Below are 23,129 nucleotides of genomic sequence, written 5' to 3'. Positions count from 1 at the left end.
TGTGAGCCCCTGTTGCCGGTCAGTCATGTAGTGTGAAAACCATATCTTAAAGACTCTGGATTAAAAGACAGCAAGCTGTGTAGTGTGAATAGTGCAGTGGTCATCTGACAACTTTGAAGGTTGTGCAATGTAAACTTAGCTTTACTCATAGCGCCTCGCTCCCTGCAGGCACCTCTCCAGGTATGTGGCAGTTCCCCTTTGTTTATTTTATCCAAGCCAAACATCCCCATGGCTTCTTTTGTTATGTATATCATTCAGTTACTTTAGTTTAATAAATTACTTTTTCTTATCTTTGAATGTGTGTCCCCTCATGACCTTTAGACCCATGTTGAGATAAACACTGTCTGAGCATGTGCCTTACAATTCCATAATCAATGTATTTCAAAAGACAGTATTTTAAACTAGATTTCTTCTCAGCTGCATAAAACATTTAACACAAATTGCAGGCTGTGTTTTAAAGTAAACAGTAACAACCACATGTGGTGTTGAAGTCAGCTCAACACCAGTGCTGCATTGTTTAACTGAAAATGTCTAGTGATTATAGTGTCTCCTGTGAAACAAAATCAATTGTCCCCACACTCCAACTGTTTGTCTTCAACAGAGCCACAAGCATTGGCCAAATGTCTGAAATACTACTTAACAACAGCCCTGGAGCAGTGACTGCGGCATGAGATATCAAACTTTTTCAGTTTTGCCTATATTTATGTGAGTAACAAACAGATGATTTCTACCATAGACAGAAAAGTACATGCACCTAGGAAATGTTTAATAGCACATGGACTTCAATGAGAAACAAGGTGAATGGGGATCTAAATGTTTTTTCTGAACCCTGGTGAAAGCTATTTAACCCAGTGTGAACTCAGAGCTATAAGAAAATATTATCGTCTGGGGATACAAAGTTCAGGAACGCTAAGAGAGGTCAGTAATTCACTGGAGCAAATGGGGCATGCTGAAACCACAAGAGTGCACGACACTTCCAAAACAGTTATTTAACCTCAGAACACCTGAGATTATCTCTTAAGAGTGTCAACACTCCCACTCACTGACCAACTGAGTCATCACATATGTGTGTTATCCAATATCATGCTCTTCTCAGTTGTCCTGTCAGCTGCCATGGAGAGCATACTGTCACTTTGTTTAAGTGTGTAGCTGGGATGCAGACAATCTGCCCATGGAGCAAAAAGCAGAACTAAGCTCCAGTAGACTACTTTGCCATTTTTTCGCTCATGCATTAGACTGAGTTACTGAGAGAAACAGTGAAGCTGAATGTGTGAGGATTCAAATTGTGTAAGTAGTATGAAAGAGAGGTTAATTAGGCTACTGGCCTCAAGGTACACTGTGGATTTCACAAAGGCATCTAGGGGAACTGGTGCCATCCCATCCAGGGCTCTACAGTGCAAGCATTTAACTCAACTATGCTTCTTTCATCGGCACTTGAAGAAACCAGAGAGTGAGATTAGAGGAGCGGAACTCATGGATTTGCTATCATTTAATTTGGCACATGCAGCCTCTCCTCTCTTACTGTCTCATCTGCTGTCAATGTTTGACCAGGGTGGGGCTCAACTGCTCAACTGGCAAATTACCCATAACTAAACATAATTTTACTTGCACACAGTGTGGCTCTTTTCCAGGTGCCTATGCCATTCATCTTCACATAAACCAAAATGCTTCCAGAGCCAGGCGTTTAAACCAGAGAGTGCCAGTCAGACTGACTCACACTAACCCATTGTGGGCGCTATTTATGCCGGCGTAGCATCCAGCGTTTGCATACTGCATTATTAAACTGGAAATAGTATGCAATTTATGTACTATTGTATAATAAATGGTCCTTTTTATTTTAAAATGTTAACTGCAGTAATTGATTAATTAACTCATTTGAAAGCACATTACAGTCTCCTGCCTGTGTCAGAACAATAGTGTGCTGTAGTGTTAGCTCTGGGCAAAGCCAAGACCCTGAGCGGGCCAGGTGCAAGGTCTTTGAGGTGAAACAAACCGAGCATGGAGTTATTTTCTTCACCACAAAGTTGGTGTAAGTTGTTTGATGCTGTAGCCAACCAATCTTATTTGTTTACGCTACTGCTGATCGCTGCTCCTCCCTTAATGTTAGTATCTGGGTGATGGCGGAGAAAGTATTCACAATATACCTCACGTTCACCTCGCAAATGTAATTATTTAGTCGTTAAATTAAAACAAGCTTGCAACTGCTGCCTTTTGTGTCAATTAACTACAAGTTAACTCTAGTGTGTCCGCACTGTAGACTAGGAGATGCACTGCCCTCGGGGTTGGGTGCCGCCTCTTTTGTTTCATCGACATCACGTTATTAACTAATATTTAGATCGATTACTGGCATTTGTCAATCGATGCCCAATGGTTCACGTCCGTATCGTGATGCATCTAAGAATCAATTTTTCCCCCCAAACCTAATGACAACTATGCTCATCACTCTAAGTTGAATTAAGCCTTAGTGAGGAAAAATCAATAAATAATTTATCAATACACAACAAGAATGAGCTTGAAGTAAAGCAATATTTTTTAAACATTTTGTTCAGTCTCCTGTATTTTTTATTTTGATTTTAGATTTGTTTCCACAGAGATGTTACTTTATTTAGAGATGTTGCTCCAATACATAATACTCTACAATCAATATTTTGTTTGATCTATACTATAAATAGTCAAAATACATGTACTAGTAATACAAATAGTATGCAAAGCTTTTGGAAGTTTAACAACAAACAATCATTCTTTAATACAGTCTATACTTCAGCTACAAGCTGCTAAGATTAATTCGACTCAAAACATGTAATATGTCAACACAAATGTCACATCCTATTGAATGTCCTCAAACCCTTGAAACGCCTTGAAGCCGAGCACATAACAAATCCCAATTTAACCCCTGACTACATCCAAACTTCTGACTGAATTCTACAGTACCTTCTGTCTGTTATAATGCTATGCCTTTAACAGGTCAGCATAGCAGGCACCAAAACTGACTTAAGTGTTTAGGAGAACATAGCCACATTCTTTTTTGGAAAAACACTGGCGTTCCTCTGTGCAGTGACTGTGTCTTTGGTGTGAAAGATTACACACACACACACACACACACACACACACACACACACACACACAAAAAATTATAAAACCACATTAAGTAAGTCACAGGGAGAGTAAGAGCGCTCTGACCCCAGCTATTGCTGAGTGTTGCTGGCATAGTGTGTCAGGGCATAGTGCCCAAAGGGCCACCCTGCTACTGCCCCCACCGCCCCACAACACCCACTGATCCTGTGTCACTGCCCCCCGCACTCTGATGTTATCTGCCAGCTGCACCCGGGTGGACTTTTTCTCTGGCATACAGCGGGATATTTTGCTTAGGACCAAGCCCTTCCTAGTATTTTACAATAGCAGCCCCCTGACCGGCGCTAGGCAGTGGGTGCAGTGCAACAAGAACAATCCCTCCCCAATCTCTGCTATGACTGGAAATGCCGACACCAGTGCATCATGCACACACTGTTTCACAAGATTGCCATCCATGCATGGTGACTCACAGATAACGCACCAATGAGAATGGCACCAAAAAGGATTTATCATGCTTATAAGGTTACTGTAACCACAAACTATTACATGGTCTGTTATATTGAATCATCTGTTGAGATAACAGAGGGTTGTGACCTCAGAAAACATGCAGGGCCTCATAATTACAGGCTCCAAACAGAGAAGAGGCCAGAGTTGAAACTTGGTGGCTGAGAAGCCAGACATGATAAGTGACTCAGCTACCAATATGTTACATGTTAACTCAAGTCAAGTCATACTCTCAGTGAGATGAACTTGTCCAAGAGCAGAGATAGGGAACTATTGCAAAAGCAATGCATCTTACTCACATTGCAATTGTGGCGTACATCAGTATGAGAATGCAAAAAACAAACAACTAACAAAATAAGTAAGTCCTATCCCATAAACTAAGCAATTGTGATAGGTTCTAGATCAGGGGTGTCAAACATACAGCCGCGGGGCCAGAAGCAGCCAGCCAAAGGGTCCAATCCGGCCCACTGGATGACCTTGCAAACCTAATAGTGATACATTTGTGAAGGCTAAGAGGAGCCAAGTTTGAGGAGCAAGTTAAACATTGAGTAGATTTCTTCATGTACAATGCACAGAGGCTTTTGCACCCTAACCAGAATACAGTTGATTAGCGCTTTTTTTTTTTTTAAACAAAAAAAAAAAAAACAGGGAAACATTTTGAGGTGTCTGCTATTGCAATGATTTTACTTCTTTCACCTGCAATCAAATTGGACTGTATGTGGCCCTTGAACTAAAATGAGTCTGACAACACTGAGTGTGTGTTGTCTGCTTGAAAGTGGACTTTTGTGGTAGCCTGGTTCCAGACCATAGACCCCGCCCACTCAACTGAGTAGGCTTGCATTACTGGTCTGGCATACTTCAATGAATTTGCGATTTATCTCGTCCAAACGATGGACGGACCAATGAACGCCAGGGGTCTAGCGATTAGCCAATCAGCGCCACGCTGATGTCAAGCTGTACGCCGGTGGGTAACTGGTGAGGATAGCAACAATGCCGACCGCTACAGATCCTACAGACCACATTAACGATGCTATCGAGGTATTTTGCCACTACTCGCGTTAATGGAGGACCAAATTAAGGAAGCTGCTAAACTGGATTTAACGGCAATGCAGCTGGGCGTGCAACAACGACGGAGACATTTTAAACGGGCAATGCTCGCTTGTTTTCGGCACCCCCGAGGCATGGATACTAATGACGTCAGATTCTGGGTGAGTCGTTGATCTCTACTGATTGGTTAGGGAAAAATCTAATTCCCTCCCCCTTGTAAATCGCCTTCAATGGAAGCCATGTCAGACTGAAGGTTCTGGGAGCTTCAGTCTGACACTCAGGCTACTTTTGTGGATGATGTGGCTGAAGGTGATGATCTGGCTGTTTCAGGGTCTCCCACACATTCATTCATTTGTGATGGCCCGCCACAATAATAACATCTGCCGCCACATATTGATATTCTGTTTCTGGAGCTGGACCGTTCATTAGGAGCGCCAGTGGAATATATATACTGTTCAGTTATTAATTGCACCACACTCCCAGAGCCAATGAGCATACTCTGGGCACAGACAGAGCAGCAGAACGTCAGGCGCAGTGAAAATGAAATTTAACCATTTATTGAGTTTGCTTTCACTTGGCTCCTCTCATCCATCAATCTGATCTATCAGTTCTGATTGAATCGACTAATCAATTATTCCCCCCGCCACTCAAACTCCACAAACTGCTGCTGAGGGAAAAAATAAAACTTATGAAGAGTTTGACATGTGCTGCGTTCAATCCCCAGCTCCTCCAGTCCGCATGCTGAAGTATCCTTGGGCAAGATACTGAACCCCAAATTGCTTACGATGGCTGTTTCATTAGTGTGTACGTGCGCATGAATGGTTCCTGAGTAGCAGGTGGCACCATGCATGGTAGCCTCGGCCACCAGTGTGTGACTGTGTGTGTGCATGAGTGAATGTGACATGTAGTCTAAAAGCACTTTGAGTGGTCGGACAACTAGATAAGCGCAATACAAGTGCGGTCCATTTACCATTTTTACTTTCACTCGCTGAGACTATGAACAAAACAGGATCTCCTCTTGCGTAAGATATATGCACAAACAGTATGAAAATAGCAGCCTCCAGTGAAAATATTTTTTCAAAAGGGCAACCCCTGGATGGTAAAGCATCATCAGGTCATCATCGGCATAAGTTAAATCACCATGGATCAGTAGCACAATCACATTAACACAACATGAAAAAAATGGGGTGCGTCCCCTGGACACGTTGATACTGAGTTAACTGCATTGGGTCCCTTCAGATTTTAGTGTGTCAGAGACGCAGGGTACAAACCTAGCAACATCACTGGCAGGTAACTATAATAGTCTGTGAAGAACATCATAATTTAGCTCAAGCTCAATAAGAGCCCAAAGAGGCTGCAACTACTGGTTTCTAGGTGGTTGGTTTGCTCCTACCTTGAAAGCCAGGGACACGATGCCCCAGGCGGTCCTCCTCCCCGTAGTTAGCTTGCTCTCTCACCACACCAACCTGGAACCCTAGGAGGGAAAACAAAACACAACAAAAAACACCAAGCACATTAGAAAAACACTGCTTTTCCTAACACAAAGTCTTTCCATTAATTCGACTATGATGAAGTGGGAACCGACACATTCACAAACAGTAACATATTATCCAAAGGGAAAACAATAATGGTTAATGTGTATATAGCTGCAGCAAAAGAATTACCAGGTTATGTAAAAGCACATGCCAAGGTGTTCACTGAGTTTTAGAGCGCATATACTCATGTATGAACTTAGCAAGTTCTGGCCAGGACCCTCTTTGTTAGTGTAGATCACTTTGGTTGCCCCAACTGGGAACAACTTTTGGATTATTTAAAAAGCTGAAAAAATGGGTACAGGGGGAAAAGGGGAGTACAAATACAGTATAGTAATGCAAGTTTTAGGACAGAATATCATGGACTAGACCACAGTTGAGGGTAAGTGGAATGTTTTCTCATCATCTGAAATTCAAAATACATCTTTCTGTTCCCACCAGCTCCTGCGGACTTCTGCTCTTGCTAATCCCATCCCGTTCCAACTATCGATAAAGAAAAGTGGATACTGGGTTGGAGGCAAGGCCCTGCTCATTCCTATGAAAGCTGCTCAGTGGCACAAGAAGCCAAAAATGTTTGACTTCCCAGGTATAAAATACCTGCATCCTCTGCATCGTGAGGCCCATAAAGCAGGTGCACACACACTTTTTTTGCCGAGCAGCTAACTTCCGGTTAAGAGCTCCCCTAACTGGAATGGGGATAAAATGATTTAATTCTGATGCTCGTCAAGACTTTTGAAATGTTATTGGACTGAATAGATCTAATCCCAATAGTGATATAAGTCATTTCGCAGAGGTTATAAAGCTTAAAAAAATGTATTCACTGATTTATCTTCACAATGTAAAACTATGGGAAAGTCTTTTTGGGCACCATGGCATCACATGATGGCCCCTCAGGATGTAATTCCACGGTTTGGCCACTGTGTCAAATCGACTTAAAAGCCTGGCACTGTTCCTGGGGGCTCGGCTCCGAGCCTGTTAATTTTATGCTTCATTCCCGGTAATTATTTACCACGGTGACTAAAGAACCTGGTTACTGTAGGTGTCAACATGATAAGCAATGTCTTGAGCAAATGATCATATCCTCATGCTGAAATTGGCTGCAGTGTATGGAAGAACTGTCAGGTGATTCCTCCTGACTCCCATCCATTCACGGGGCTTGGTGTTCCTATCCTGTCCCAGTGCCATAATATCATAAATCTAAGGATGACAGGAGAAACCTCTGTTTTTATTGGAATATAGAGGACCCTTACAGGGCCTCTAAGAGTCAGCATGACTTCAGTGATATTTATAGATTCCTCGAGCCCTGCCTAAAGCCACATTGTTGTCTCTCATTTGATTAGTCTGCTATTGTATTAATAAGCAACGCTGGCTTGGGGAAAAAAACACACGAGGCAGCTGTTGATCTTTTTTCAGACTACAAGATTAAACATGACAATCAACAGTGTTCCTGGAAAGAAACTGTAAGATCCACTGAGTGTATCAAACCACGACTGAGCTATAACACTAACAGCTATTTGAGTCTAAAAACAGATCTGGTTCTCTGATTGACAACAGATTTCACACAGGTCAATGGTGCATGATCAATGAGGTGATTATCTACAGACACAATTAATAATTAATTTATTTGTCTGTACTGTGAGTTCTCCGTCTCTCCAATTCATTAACTACTTTCAATCTGTTAGCAAAAGACAAATGTTTGTACGACTGCTGGATTAGGGCTACAACATTTTTGTCAATATTACTCATTTAATCTATAAAAGGGTAAACATCAGGCTATTGGTAATTAAGATGACATTAACCGATGGCAGTGGCTGATGTTTTCCCATTGTGTCACATCAATTTTGCTCAGGCTATAAAGCAGGCTCGAGACAAACAATCTCTTGACATCCCGGGGACAACAGAAAACATGTTTCGGACAAACAGAGATCTTGCCCAGGATGTTATCAAGACGAAAGAACGCAGCAATCTCACTTTGGATGAGTCAAGGTCGGCAGCCTACTGTTTCCCTGATAATGCTACATTCTGAACAAAAAATCTGTGTTGACATTGGCAAGAGGAGAGCTAGGTAACGTTAGCTGTTAGCAGCTGGAGGTCGGAACTAATTGTAGATGAACATTGCATTGAGTGACACTGTGATGCATTCAAGCTCTATTCAGTAAAAATGGGTATTGGGCAAAGTTAAATTATAATGTTCCCATGATGTTGGGAGAAACTTGAATATATACAGTTGTTTAAAAGAGAATTTTGTTTTGTTTTCAGAGCAATGTAAAAAAGATATTAGAGAGTTATCATGTATTATAAATATATATTAAAAAGGATTTTAAAAGTAGTTATTTAAAAATATATTGTTATGTAAAAGAAGGTTATTTTAAAGGTTGTTTCATATATGTGTATGATTGAATTTGTGCTCATTGAAAGATAGTTTGATGAGGGAATAAATGGCTTTAAAACAATTCAGTTATACTTTAAAATGAAGATTTCTTTGTTTCCCTGGCACAAAAAGGGGCATAAATTACAACGCAACCAAAATAAACAACAACAACAACAACAACAACAACAACAACAACCAAAAAAAACATTGGTATCAGCTATCGGCCCAGAATCTAACAATCAGTGCATCCCTAGTTTACTATTTTAAGTATACAACAAAGAAAAGCAGCAAATGCCTGCACTGCCCAGAAAATATTTGGCAATTTTGCTTGAAAAATAACAAACGCTTAATATATTGTCAGTAAGCTACCGATTACTGACCCAAAATGTCACATTATGTTTTAAGCCATATGTCAAAAGCAACATAAGCCTACAGTTACGCTTCAAGTCAGGTATGGGGATGAACAAAGTGTCTCAGTGTCATTATTTGCTAAATATAATCTGTTCTGGGCTTTTTGCCGCAGGTCACACACTTAGCACATATTTTACAAGATCCTGAACTTGAGCAACTTTAAAGTATACAAACACATAACTGGAGGATACCTAGATATATTCTCCTTTCCCTTTCTGTCCTGTTCTTCAACACACAGACAGAAAGGAAAAAGTGAACAATGAGCCATGACCTAATGACAGAAGTCTATAATTCATGGAAGCATTTAGAGGAAAAAGTGTTTTGTTGCCATCATGCTTTGCACTCAATGCGCTTTCTTTATCACTTCCTCTCCTACTCATGGGGTATTATAGTCAAGCTTTGTTCCCTGTCATGGACCAATCAAGCTGTTTATCACAGTGACCACTGGCCTAACTAAAAATCTGTGACTATCTGCCCTTCCTCTGCTGTCTGAACAAGTAAAAGCTCTTCCTCAGCCGGTTTTAAGAGCCCACCACCACTGATAACATTATTAATCACACAGCTCCCTGTTAACAACTTGCCAAAGGACAAATAATGCATAGCATTTCATTTTACATTCATGCATATGAAGCGGATGCAGCACGGCAAAAAGCACACAGTCACTTCCAGATTAGTAAGTAGTAAAAAAAGCTAACAGGGCAGATACGCAAATTAAATATGACAATATTCAGTTTTGTCCTTCTCGAACTTCTAACTTAGTTCAAGCTTAACAAAATATAAATAACCTATTTAAACTCACCTATAGATGCAGCAAACATCCAAACCTCTCACAGATAACCCAGAGCATCAACCTCAAAACGCATCATAGATGCAAGTTGTGTATGTTTTGAGATGACATACACACACTTTAGACCACAACCAAGTGAGCAGAATTGCTGATGTTACAGGCTACTACAATCTATGCAGAGGGAGAAGGGGAGTTCACATGGATGAGATCAGGGAGTGGAAAAGAACATAGAAAAGAGAGAGATCTACAAGGAGTCTGAATGTGAGCTCCACTCTTGTGGAAAAAATGGAGGGAAAGAGCTGGGAAAAAAACAATAATCCTACAGATCAAAAGTGTAATGAGTTTTAAGTCAGACCACATGCTCTTGGATTAACAGTGGCATTACTTGACAGTCTATGAAAAACTGCTGATAACACTGTGTGAGAGATTAAAACACCTTTTCACCTGGTTGAACGTCTTATTGGAACATAATCTGGGATGGCACGATATTGGATTTTGATATCACGATTACTGTCAGAGGAAATATCACAGTTTCACAATTATTAATCAAGTAATTATATTTATTATATGTATATATATATATATATATACACAGTACAGGCCAAAAGTTTGGACACACCTTCTCATTCAATGCGTTTTCTTTATTTTCATGACTATTTACATTGTAGATTCTCACTGAAGGCATCAAAACTATGAATGAACACATGTGGAGTTATGTACTTAACAAAAAAAAGTGAAATAACTGAAAACATGTTTTATATTCTAGTTTCTTCAAAATAGCCACCCTTTTGCTCTGATTACTGCTTTGCACACTCTTGGCATTCTCTCCATGAGCTTCAAGAGGTAGTCACCTGAAATGGTTTCCACTTCACAGGTGTGCCTTATCAGGGTTAATTAGTGGAATTTCTTGCTTTATCAATGGGGTTGGGACCATCAGTTGTGTTGTGCAGAAGTCAGGTTAATACACAGCCGACAGCCCTATTGGACAACTGTTAAAATTCATATTATGGCAAGAACCAATCAGCTAACTAAAGAAAAACGAGTGGCCATCATTACTTTAAGAAATGAAGGTCAGTCAGTCCGGAAAATTGCAAAAACTTTAAATGTGTCCCCAAGTGGAGTCGCAAAAACCATCAAGCGCTACAACCAAACTGGCACACATGAGGACCGACCCAGGAAAGGAAGACCAAGAGTCACCTCTGCTTCTGAGGATAAGTTCATCCGAGTCACCAGCCTCAGAAATGGCAAGTTAACAGCAGCTCAGATCAGAGACCAGATGAATGCCACACAGAGTTCTAGCAGCAGACCCATCTCTAGAACAACTGTTAAGAGGAGACTGCGCCAATCAGGCCTTCATGGTCAAATAGCTGCTAGGAAACCACTGCTAAGGAGAGGCAACAAGCAGAAGAGATTTGTTTGGGCCAAGAAACACAAGGAATGGACATTAGACCAGTGGAAATCTGTGCTTTGGTCTGATGAGTCCAAATTTGAGATCTTTGGTTCCAACCGCCCTGTCTTTGTGAGACACAGAAAAGGTGAACGGATGGATTCCACATGCCTGGTTCCCACTGTGAAGCATGGAGGAGGAGGTGTGATGGTGTGGGGGTGTTTTGCTGGTGACACTGTTGGGGATTTATTCAAAATTGAAGGCACACTGAACCAGCATGGCTACCACAGCATCCTGTAGCGACATGCCATCCCATCCGGTTTGCGTTTAGTTGGACGATAATTTATTTTTCAACAGGACAATGACCCCAAACACACCTCCAGGCTGTGTAAGGGCTATTTGACCAAGAAGGAGAGTGATGGAGCGCTGCGGCAGATGACCTGGCCTCCACAGTCACCGGACCTGAACCCAATCGAGATGGTTTGGGGTGAGCTGGACCGCAGAGTGAAGGCAAAGGGGCCAACAAGTGCTAAACACCTCTGGGAACTCCTTCAAGACTGTTGGAAAACCGTTTCAGGTGACTACCTCTTGAAGCTCATCGAGAGAATGCCAAGAGTGTGCAAAGCAGTAATCAGAGCAAAGGGTGGCAATTTTGAAGAAACCAGAATATAAAACATGTTTTCAGTTATTTCACCTTTTTTTGTTAAGTACATAACTCCACACGTGTTCATTCATACTTTTGATGCCTTCAGTGAGAATCTACAATGTAAATAGTCATGAAAATAAAGAAAACGCATTGAATGAGAAGGTGTGTCCAAACTTTTGGCCTGTACTGTGTATATATATATATATATATATATATATATATATATATATATATATATATATATATATATATACATATACATATACATATATGTGTATATATATATATATATATATATATATATATATATATATATATATATATATACACATTTATAATAACAATAAATTCTTATCATCATCAACTGTATCCAGTTGGTTTCTACAGTGTAACGTTTGGCTACTAAAAATAATTTAGGATGGCTAAATGATATTAGGTTATACGGAAAATAGGCTACCCAGACAGAGAGACGGACAGAGTGACAATATTTCTCTGCTGGTAATATAAGTAAATACAAGCTGCGATTCCATTTACCTGTTTATATGCACTTTTTCCATTAACGCACAAAAAAAACCTGAGATTCAAAAAAATGTTTGACATACTGAAAAATAAAGTTCTCATGCTTGTGGGAAGTGGAAAGGTTGGTGTATCTATTAAAGGTGACTGCGACTAAGTGCAACACAAATAGATTCAGCAAATACATGATGACGTACGATCATGATGATGTCCTGTCACTGCATAGTCCACTGCAAGCCCTATTCGTCATCTCTGGGTGGCTTTTAAAACCCTGTGGATACAGAGCTGTTACCACAACTCTTCCAACAGTACATAGCTGTAGTAGCTGTAACAACATTTCTATTGTCCAGTGTGCTGTTATTATACATTCTTTGTTTTACTTTATTTGAAGTTTAACTGCTGCTCTTTTAATTACTTCATCTTGTTGCCCCCTCTTCTATAGTGCCACCTGCAGTTTATCTTGCAGAACTGTTTTGGTTAAGCCTCGTACATTAGTTAAGTCTTTTTTTTTTTTAAGATATTTTTTGGGCCATTTTGCCTTTAATGGACAGGACAGGTAAGCATGAAGGCAGTAGAGAGAGAGGGGATGACATGCAGCAAAGGGCCACAGGCTGGATTCAAACCCGGGCCGCTGCGCCAACAGCCTTGTACATGGGGCGCCTGCTCTACCACTAAGCCACCGACACCCCATTAGTTAAGTCTTTTTACCTTGACTCAGGCATAGAGGGTTGGAAGATTATCTAGAAGATGCTGGAACATATTAAGGTATTAGACCTTTGCATTAACTTTTCAACAGCATGCTTTGCAAATTGGATATCCATCTTCTACCACAACTCCCTGGTCATTTTGTAGCTATCTATAATTCCCCCACACTGCCAATTCTTTGGCTAACTTACGGCTGGAATTGCATTTTTACAGCCCTTCTTCACAACACCTTAGTTGAATGACACGACTCTCCATTACACAAAACAAACTGGCCAGCACTAGGGCTGCCACATTAAGTCGGAGATTCGAGTCACCAGTCGGGCACCCCTTTGTCGACTGAGATTACTTCAAGCCAAGCAGTTTTCTTTTTTGTTAGTTAGTTTGTTTGTCCTTTGCGTCGGGTACAGCCATAGCGCACACACATGCATTACCTCACTTGCAAGAGGAGATTTCACCACACACACAAACAACTTGACTCACAAGGTTTGTTTTCACAGGTCAACAATGCAGGAATGAGGACAACATAGGTATCATAGCTTCTACATTACTTATGGTTATGAAACTGTGATGTTATGTAACAGTGGCTATGGCAAAACCAGTTAATCCCTAACAATGACTCTGGGTGAGACATAATATCAACAGATAACAAATTACTGAATTAAAGTTCAGTAAAAGTTTCCTTGTTTCTCTAGCAAATTTAAGCTGTAAATGTCAAATCAATTACGGTAAACCAAGATGAAAGACGGAATCTAGATTAAGTTTACTATCATATATATGAGAAACAAGTGAGGGAAACAAATTAAATTCAAATAGTGTCCTCCCTGTCTTGACCAAACACAGTTCTCAGTTTTGCTCCATGCGACCCTACACACACTGCAGATGCAGACAGAGGCTATCTTTGGGTTGCTACTGCCTGGTGAACGGTGAGGTACTGTGATAACATGCTGCCAGCTCATAGCATTTCAAGTTACTTTAATATCAAAAAAGTGCTTTTGAGATTTTTTAAAGCATCAGAGTTTCATATGTCCACACAGCATAAGAGTCAGATTTTCACCTGTCGCTTTTGTTTTTACACAGCATGCAATACAGTTCAGCAAATGCAAAATAAACCACTGAGGAACTCGGATGCAACAAGTGTGTGGCTGTATTATCATAGTGCCGACTGGAGAAGTATCGTCAACGGCAATCATGGTGTCATTTCTTTTATACCAGTTTTACCAGGTGTGTGACAAGAATGTAAAAATGTCCGTTTTGATATCATCCAATCTCTTGAGTTGCTTCATGATCATTATCACCAGGAGTCACATTTTCAGGAAGGACCCTGAGCTCTCCGTCATAAACTCTCTGAACAGCTCAGTGCTGTTAAGTGCGAGCAAATGCCAACAGTGCGGACAATAACTATGATTGACAGTCCTCTAGTGTTGCACGGTATACCAGTACTAAAATAGTACCGCGGTACTAGAGTATTCCAAATGGTACTATACTGCATTTGGAAAATACCGGTACTTTGAAACTGATTCAATTCAATAATTTAGTTAATTTATTTTACTCATTTATGCACACAGCTGCCTTTCTTGTTCCTATTGGCACACAGATTGCGCAAGTGGTGTGTATGACAACACCTGTATCAACATTCGCAGCTGGCGCACGTGAAAAAAGACAAGAGAAAGTCTGCCTCGCAAAGGGAGACAACACGAGACAACACAAACTTGGTGGAACATTTGAGTTACCAAACCGTGACGTCCGTACCGAGGTACTTACTGAACCATGATTTTTTTGGTACCGTTACACCCCTACTATTTATTGTTCTAAAGGTCTGTATCCAAAAGGACTTTTCCTTAGGAAAAGTACCTAAGAGTATCGAAAAGTATCGAAATTCATATTGGTATTGATACCGAAACAAAGATTTTGGTATCATGACAACACTACAGTCCTCTGTACAAGTCCCAACAGCACCTGACAACCAACTGCCAGCGTCCTCAGGAATGCAGGCAAGATGTTTTTTGTCTGAGGACTCCAGACTGCAAGCTGATTTGTAAGGCAATAGTTGTGCAAAACTAATTGCACAACTCTATTCTCAGGTTTGCGCTACTGTGTTAAATTTCACAGTTGTTTCTATTTTCATTTGAAGTGTTTCATCTCACTTCCACTGATGCGAGCCCCTGGTCTTGTTGGAGGCAAACCGCTAGACTGGCACTCGAAAGATCTGTTTCTCTATCACACTGCTGTGGGGCTCCCACACCAAACAGTGCTGGGCTGCGGACAGGACTTTTACCATGTCAGGATATTTCTCATCTCCACTCTGAGTCAACACTGGCAGGCCTTCCATCACAGGCTGCTGTCTTAAAGCTCACCTGTGAAAGTCTTGAGGAATATTGGCGCCTTACTTCTTAAACGGCAACCGCTTCCAAATCTTCAGTTTGGACAAAACCTCAAGCTCTCTCACAGAGAGGAAGAAAGTTCAAAGGTGAACAGGGCAAGTTCAATTTCTTAATTCCGGAAATCCAGATGTGTAACATTGTCTAAGCTGGTTACGACACCCAATGATACAGAAATGGCACTGATGACACAGAAACAAGTCCAAATTTCTAAATTCATCCTACGACAAAACTAAAGCATAAATATACTAATATAGACTTAATTTTAAAGGAGGACAGAGCTACTCAAACTGAATAGTAGAACGGCAACTGTGGTTGTTTAACTGAGAAACAAAACTGAAATTCAGTGGATGGTCTGCTTATACACAAATTACGAAATGTGAGGACATATTGACTCACCAGTTGGGCATCTCTCTGTCTGCTGTATAAACACAGCTTGAGTCTGTTACAAATGATACTGAATTATGTTTTAAGAATAGCTTTTATTTCCCCCCTACACATGATGAATAGACCAAGAATTCATGAGATTCAAGAGATACTGAATTTGTCACAGAGATAAGAGTTGAGCTTAGTCAGGCAGTGGTTCCAGCTCATCCAAATCTTTTGCAACATGAGAGTTGAATTATTGAACTTCTAAAATCATAAATTGTGTGGTCAAAGGCTACACAGGGGTATGTTTGTGAGTGTGACACTTTTCTTCACAGGACCAAGAAAACACTATGTGTAGATATAATTCATCTCAACTCAAAGGTCACATTCTTATTAAAGCCATACAAACTAATTATCTCCTCAGCTCACTGTAGCAACCTAGAACGGTCCCTGTTAATGTATAAACAGAGGAGTGAACAGAGGATAAATAAATCTGTCCCGAGCTGCACTGTACAATTGGTATTTGGGCTACACACATAAAACTTGAACTTGATCAGGACATTTTTGAATTGATCAGTGCTGGCTATGTTAAGCCCAATCAATTCAAATTAAATATGCCTGCACCTGGAGGGCCTAACTGGCATGTCAAAAATCTACATCATGTAGACAAAGCCAAAAAACAAAGTAGTAGCTGTAACACTTAATAACAGAACACAAAAAAACACACTGAATGTACACTTAAGTAAGTAAGGCACAACAAAGGGGAAGAGGCAAAATGGAATATGGCACAGCTATAGGACCATTAACGGCTTCTGGTGAGGAAGTCCACCAAGAGACCTTGAAGACCTCAGGAGGAGCTACTGTAGAGGATCAGAGCCATGGTGCGTACAATAACTGTAACCTGATGATTCACTGGTCACAACTGGGCGGCAGATTGTCAACAAGAAAGTCACAGTTGAAAATAACTTGCAGGATACGTGACTACCAAGAAGGCTTTTGGGATGTCAAAAATAAAGTTATTGTGGGCAAGTCACAGTCAAGACCAAAATCAAACTGATAATTTGTGGCAGGACTTGAAATTGCTGCTCACTCATGGTCCTCAATGCTATTAGACACTTAGCCAGATGTGCAAAGCTCTGTACACAAGCCAGAAGGTGACTCTAATGCAATCAATTAGGCTAGTTTGTGTTTTCAATGTATGTGAAATTCAGACAATTTGTAAAGATAAACAACATAGGCGAATACATATCTACATTTTGTTTTTGTTTTTACAAAATTACCTATTTTGTTCACTGTTGTTCCGATGCGACAAAGTTGTAGGGGTGACTATTGTTTGATTTGTTTTTCTTTGTTTGGTTTTGTTTTGTTTTTTGCAGAAAATATGAACACATTTTTGATCAATAGTCATCAATACTGTGGATATGACGATTAATGGGAAGTGTTAAAACAAATAGAAAAGTCTGGTAAGTTGATACATTTACATAAATTTGCTGTAATGCAGCCTTTAAAACGAAAACAAAAAACACCATATATATGACATCCAAAATCTAAGACAATACAGAGTCTCATACCTCAATAATGATATAATATATTCATATTTCCCAGCCCTAATTGTCAGTGTATAGTTACCTTGATTTACACATTTGAAAAGGAGTGGGAGGAGGTATAAACTTCTTAAATGCCACCCTTTCTCAGTAAGTCATTGAGTGAAATGAAACAGACAGCTTCCTTATATAGATACAGCTTCCTTTTATAGATAGAGTCACAAATTTATTTCAGGGAACTTTACGATCCGTACAGCAAACAACACCCTCTGTCCTCTTATCCTCACTTTGGATAAGGAAAAACTCCCTCCCAAAAAACTCCTACCACAGCGATGAACACAGTGCTGTTTTCTCTTTAATGTTGTGTAAAAATGTGTCACAGGAAAATGAATTGTTTCTATTTTGTTAACTGATATTCATGAATTAAATGACCTGTCAAACAAGCTAATAAAATCAACTGTGGTGTAATATGGTGAAACAATAAAACAAGGATATAGTCTTAAATGCATTGCTTTGTATAAGATATTTCAATTACATTCAAGTTTTGGCAGCTGTTTATATGGGTTGTACAGTATACAGATTTCCAGGGTTATTAGTGATTACAATAAGATGACTAGTTGGACTTTTGTGCAATATTTCATTGACTGTTAGTGGAGACCTGACCATGGTGACAGGTGTTTCAGAGAAATGAAGCAAAGCTCAACAGAAAGGAGGTGTGTCTGCCATACGGTTTACATATACAGTACATATATTATAAGTATACATCTATATATTCTTTGTTACATGCCTACATTAAATGAAAAGTAACGCCACTAATTGGTAACAACCAGCCCAACGTTAGAAACGTGGGTTTAAGCCAAGTAAGGAACAATCTCACACACACAGCTGTCATGTGTAACGGTTATTGGTCTGTATAATGAGGTTTTCAATGGCTTAGACTATGTTTATCTGCCACCAGCTAATGTCAGAGGCATCCACACAGACATTTACTAACGATAACTGCCTAACTACTGACAATGAATCACGTCTACAAGCCCCAAGCGGCCAGGGAAGTGCTTCATCGGGGAAGACGAGAAGACATCGCTCGCTAACCGGCTAACGTTAGCCAACCTCCATTGTTAGCCCGCCACTTAGTGACTAGCTTCTTAGCAACCTGCATGTGCCTTACACCGTTAATCTATCTTTCGGTTTCAGGAATTTCAGGAGCGAAACACCGTGTCAAGAAACAACCCCAACCGGTTTTTTCCGGGTCACGCATCAGCTAGGCACCGCTAGCTTTTAGCTCCAGCTAGGTAGCAACTGACACATGGGTGATGATGACAGCGATACAGGCAACATATGTGAGAGTAACACACTCACCCAGAACCACCTGGACACTCTGAAGATCACCTTCGACTCATAGTGACACGAGAGTAGATGTTATCTGAAGGAAAACGTCGTTGAAGAGGAAAACGGACTAAGTTTAATAGAAAAATGTTGTCGCAACAGAGGCAGAGAGGAGGGTTGCTGTGTGTTGACAGCTCAGTGGGACAGACTGAGTACTACAGCGGTAGTGAACTGGCCTGAACTGGCTGTCTGACGGCAGGAAGTGACATCACGGAAGGAGATACGCAAGGTGAAGAGCGCGCCCATCACCCTGAAGTAAATATTTACAGTACAGCAATAAAAGGGGAGCTCATTATACTGTCATGAGTCACTTCAGGGAATGACCACGGAGAGTAATGATCCATTTTTAAGATGATCAGTGACAGAAATAGTACATAATAGAGGAGTACAGATTAATATTGGTTTATTATTGATTCATATCATAAATAATTATTTAAGAGAGGGCAATCATCACAGCTGCATTACCAGATGGGCAGAGCAGCTCAGGGCCCCACCTCTAGTGGCCCCAAATGTCCTCAGGTTCACTGCATGTTCATTGAAGTTTTTGGTAATTCAATTGACCACTAAAGCACAAAATCAATCTGGTCCTGCACTGCTGGCTGATTATGTGACCTTATCTTGTAGAAGAACCCAGTTATAAAACCTCATTTTAAAGGTCCAGTGTGTAAGATTTAGGGGGATAATAATAATAATCAAAACAGAGTTACAAAGTGCTTTACATGTCAATAAATGAAACAGACAAGACATGAAAACAACAACTTTAAAAGAACCGATTAAAACACTTCAGTGTATAACAACTGAGGCAATAAAAGACAGTCAAAATGGACTTAAAACTCAAGTAAGATCAGGAAAGGCTCTCCAATAGAAGTATGTTTTAAGAAGGGACTTTTTCTTCACTGACTCAACTGACCTGATTTCCTCGGGCAGATACAGCAAATGCTCATGTTCCCTTTAGTTTTCAGCTGCGCCTTTGGAACAGACAAAAGACCTCTGCCCAAGGACCTCAAAGTACATCCTGGCGTGTATGGCACAAAGAGGTCAGAGATATTGGCAGAAATGAAAAATAAGTATGTTTACTTTAGTATAAGATCACCTGAAAATAAGAATCGTTGTGTTTTTGTGACCTTAGAATGAGCTGTTTATATCTACAAAGGGAGCGGTCCACGGAATCCGCCATGTTGAACTCCCATTTTTCTACAGTAGCCCAGAACAGACAAACCAAACACCGGCTCTAAATAGGGCCATTTTTTGTGTTTCCGCATTGGCCACCATAGTTGGCATCCCCTCCACGACCAGCAGCGTTGGAAAAACATCGATTTTTAAACATTAAACTGTTTTATTCAGTGTTTTTACCGGTTTAAAACACCAGGTCCATTTGTTTTGGAGAGAAAGAGACCTCTGTGTATAATTCAGTGCCCTCTTAAAAAAAACCTAAATGTCTGGATCCTTAATTATCAGAGAAAAAAGGTGAATACATATTAGCAGGTGCTAGGTGAGCGACCCGTTTCCAATGAGCCAAACAGCATTAGAGTAACACTTACTTGTAACGTGACACTGCTTTATTCAGAGTTTCCATTTGTTTTGGAGAGGAAGAGACCCCAGTGAAAACCTCCTGAGCAATGAACACTGACAGAAATGTAACTGGGAGAAGTTTCAGCTGGTTGCAATCTGCAATCCTCACCACTAGATGCCATTAAATCACCCGTTATGTTACACAGTGCTCCTTTAAAACCTTTATCATATTTAGTTAATGTTGTGTTCGCATGGTGTATATCACTAAAAGTAAGTCAGAGTTGTTTGATCAGATTAACTTAACCTACTTTACACTTAAACGATCCGGGATCCGGAAGTTGACCAGATATTCTGGATCTTAAACAAAGTACAGAGCCAAACAAATTTTAGGCTCTAGGGCCCAACAAACATGTTAATCCAGTCATGTTCATTGAGCAAATATAGAAACATCTAAGAACTTCCTAATGCTAGTTCCTCAAACAGACTCTCCAGCATTACTCCACCACGAAGTTGAGGGACTTGCAGGAGAGACAGAGAGTAAATGAAGCACGGTCAAAATCGAAGCAGCAGAGGCCAAGAGATCCTAACTTTTACTCCCTAATGTGAGTAAAGTTTCATTAACATATTTTCCAAAATGCAGCCAAAAGCCCGGTGTCCATGGGTTTTGAACGCCATGTCCCTAGTTATATAACTCAAAGTCTTGCGCTCAAGTTAAGACGTAACCAGGGTTATTTTTTTAGACATGAGAAAAGTTCTTCGAAAGAAAACTAATCTATGGGCTATGTGTTAAGTTCTGAAGCAACTCACTATTATATAAGCCTTAATGCAGTTATTCAGTAACAACTAGGTAATCATTACTCAGCATTCAGTTTCACTCTGCTACTATTCAGGATTTTGATTTACTCCTGAACATTCTCCCCTCTCCCTCCTCCCCCCTGCAAGGTGAACAAAATGTCCTGCAGGCTCAAATCATCCAGTGTCTTCCATGTCCTCTGCAGTGGAGTGATCGCTGACGCACGGGCCAAGAAAAACAGAAAGACCCATTCCCCACTGCTGCTTCAGATGTGCTAATCCATGCTCTTCATCACTACTGCAAACAGAATTCCACCTTTTTATATGGGACACAGTTTGTTTTGCTTCGGCCCAGTCTCAGAAGGGACAGAGATGAGGCCCAGTAGATGAAGCAACGCTAGCTCAGCATTCATCATGAACTCAGACGGCATTAACGAAATACAAACAGATCTTTTTTTTATTTAGTTCATTGGATCTGTTTAGAAATACAGATGAAAAACCGCAAATTGTGTCCAGGTCTGTTTCAAAGATGGTTAACAGTTAAAGTCCTCAGGTGTACAACAACCACACAGATAAATCTATTCATAGAAAATTAACAAGTACACTTCAGGAGACATATTTTGCAATATGAGCTCCACTTAAAAAGCCACTATGTGTTAAATGCTCGATCTTATTCAGCGTCTCAGATTCCAGGCCTCTTTACTGCACTACACACATGGGATACATTCCGATCCATCAGCAATGGTCAACTGGCCTACGCAGCCGGAAGCACTGCATGGCTTTTCATTTCATTTCATGGGCTGATTAATCACATCCCACATGTATTAAAGACAAAATGGTTACAGCAATACACACACAGTACTAACTGAATAATTGACATTGGGATGGCCACAATAAAAGGCCACTTTAAAATGTGCAGTTCGATGACACAACACAATGCCGCAGATATCACAAGTTTTGATGGAGCGTGCCAGAGCATGCTGACTGCAGGAATGTTCACCAGAGCTGTTGCCTGCAAACTGAATGTTCATTTCACAACCATAAGCTGTTTCCACAGTCATTTCTGTTAATTTGGCAGTACATCCAACCATCCTCCCAACTGCAGACCACATGTAGCAACACCAGTTCAAGACCTCCACATCTAGCGTCTTTACCTGCAAGATTGCCTGAAATCAGCCAACCGAACAGCTGAGGCAACAATTGATTTGCACAACCAAAGAATTTTGGCACAAACCATCGGAAACCATCTCAGGGAAGCTCATCTGCATGCTCATCTTCCTCACCAAGGTCTTGACCTGACAACAGTTTGTCATTGTAGTCGACTCCTGCAGTTGTGAGGCAGGTTGGTTGTACTGCCAAACTCAGGGAAACAACATTGGAGATGGCTTAAAGGGAAATTTCGGTTTATTTCAACCTGTCTCCTATCGTCCTAAATTTGTTTCAAGTGACTAGTGACATAAAAATAATAGTTAGCATGTTAGCCGTTAGCCTAGATACAGCCAGGGCGCATAGTAGAGTCAGACCTGTTAAAACTTAAGTGAACGGGCAACCTTCAAGTGCAAAGTTAGTCCACTAAACAAGCTTTTTCTCCACAAAGACCGCCTCATATCGTTAGGATAAATGTCAGAGAACATATAGAAAACGACATGTAAACGTGTTGTCTTACCTTACTGGTGTGGTGCCATGTTTGTTTACCATCTAGCTCTGCTTTCCAAAGCGCGGCCAAAATATCACGAGAACAAGCAGCGATCTCATACTGTGCCTGAAATATCGCGAGAACAAGCAGCAACAGCTGGAAGGCAGAACCGGACAGTAGCCTGAAAAGTTCATTCATTTATTTTATTAAAGATTTATAGAATAATGGCTGACTTTTTGCCAGACTTCGACTTTGTGGAGGAATTTGATTTTGCAGAGTTTGATGGCCGCCCTTATTTATTTGAGCCAGAATACACTGACGAAGAGCTTCGTGAAATTGAAGAACAGAGGAGGAGAGAGAGAGAGAGGCGCAACAGGTAGAGGACGAGAGAGGAGGAATGGCTGCTGCAAGGCTGCGTAGCTCTGGAGACTGGTGGTGTACCTGTGAATGCTGTACCCCAGTGCCCACAGAAGAGGAATGCCTCTGTTGCAAGGAATGGGACCGGTTGCAGCCTTATTTTCAAGGTCTGGATGT

General features: G+C 40.7%; 1 protein-coding gene across 1 annotated transcript in view; it reads right to left on the bottom strand.

Moving 5' to 3' along the window:
* atp13a3 (ATPase 13A3) overlaps window positions 1–18,765 on the bottom strand; it is a 47,539-nt gene extending 28,774 nt beyond the window's left edge. Inside the window, 2 exon segments of the mRNA XM_033621107.2 lie at window positions 6,017–6,097; window positions 18,629–18,765. The gene's annotated coding sequence lies outside the window, so the exon portion shown is untranslated.
* Window positions 18,766–23,129: the final 4,364 nt, after the last annotated feature.

This window comes from Epinephelus lanceolatus, chromosome 6, assembly GCF_041903045.1.
Source record: "Epinephelus lanceolatus isolate andai-2023 chromosome 6, ASM4190304v1, whole genome shotgun sequence".
NCBI classification, from domain to species: Eukaryota; Metazoa; Chordata; class Actinopteri; order Perciformes; family Serranidae; genus Epinephelus; species Epinephelus lanceolatus.
The sequence above is the reverse complement of the archived record's forward strand: the minus strand, read 5'-3'. Positions and strand labels throughout refer to the sequence as shown.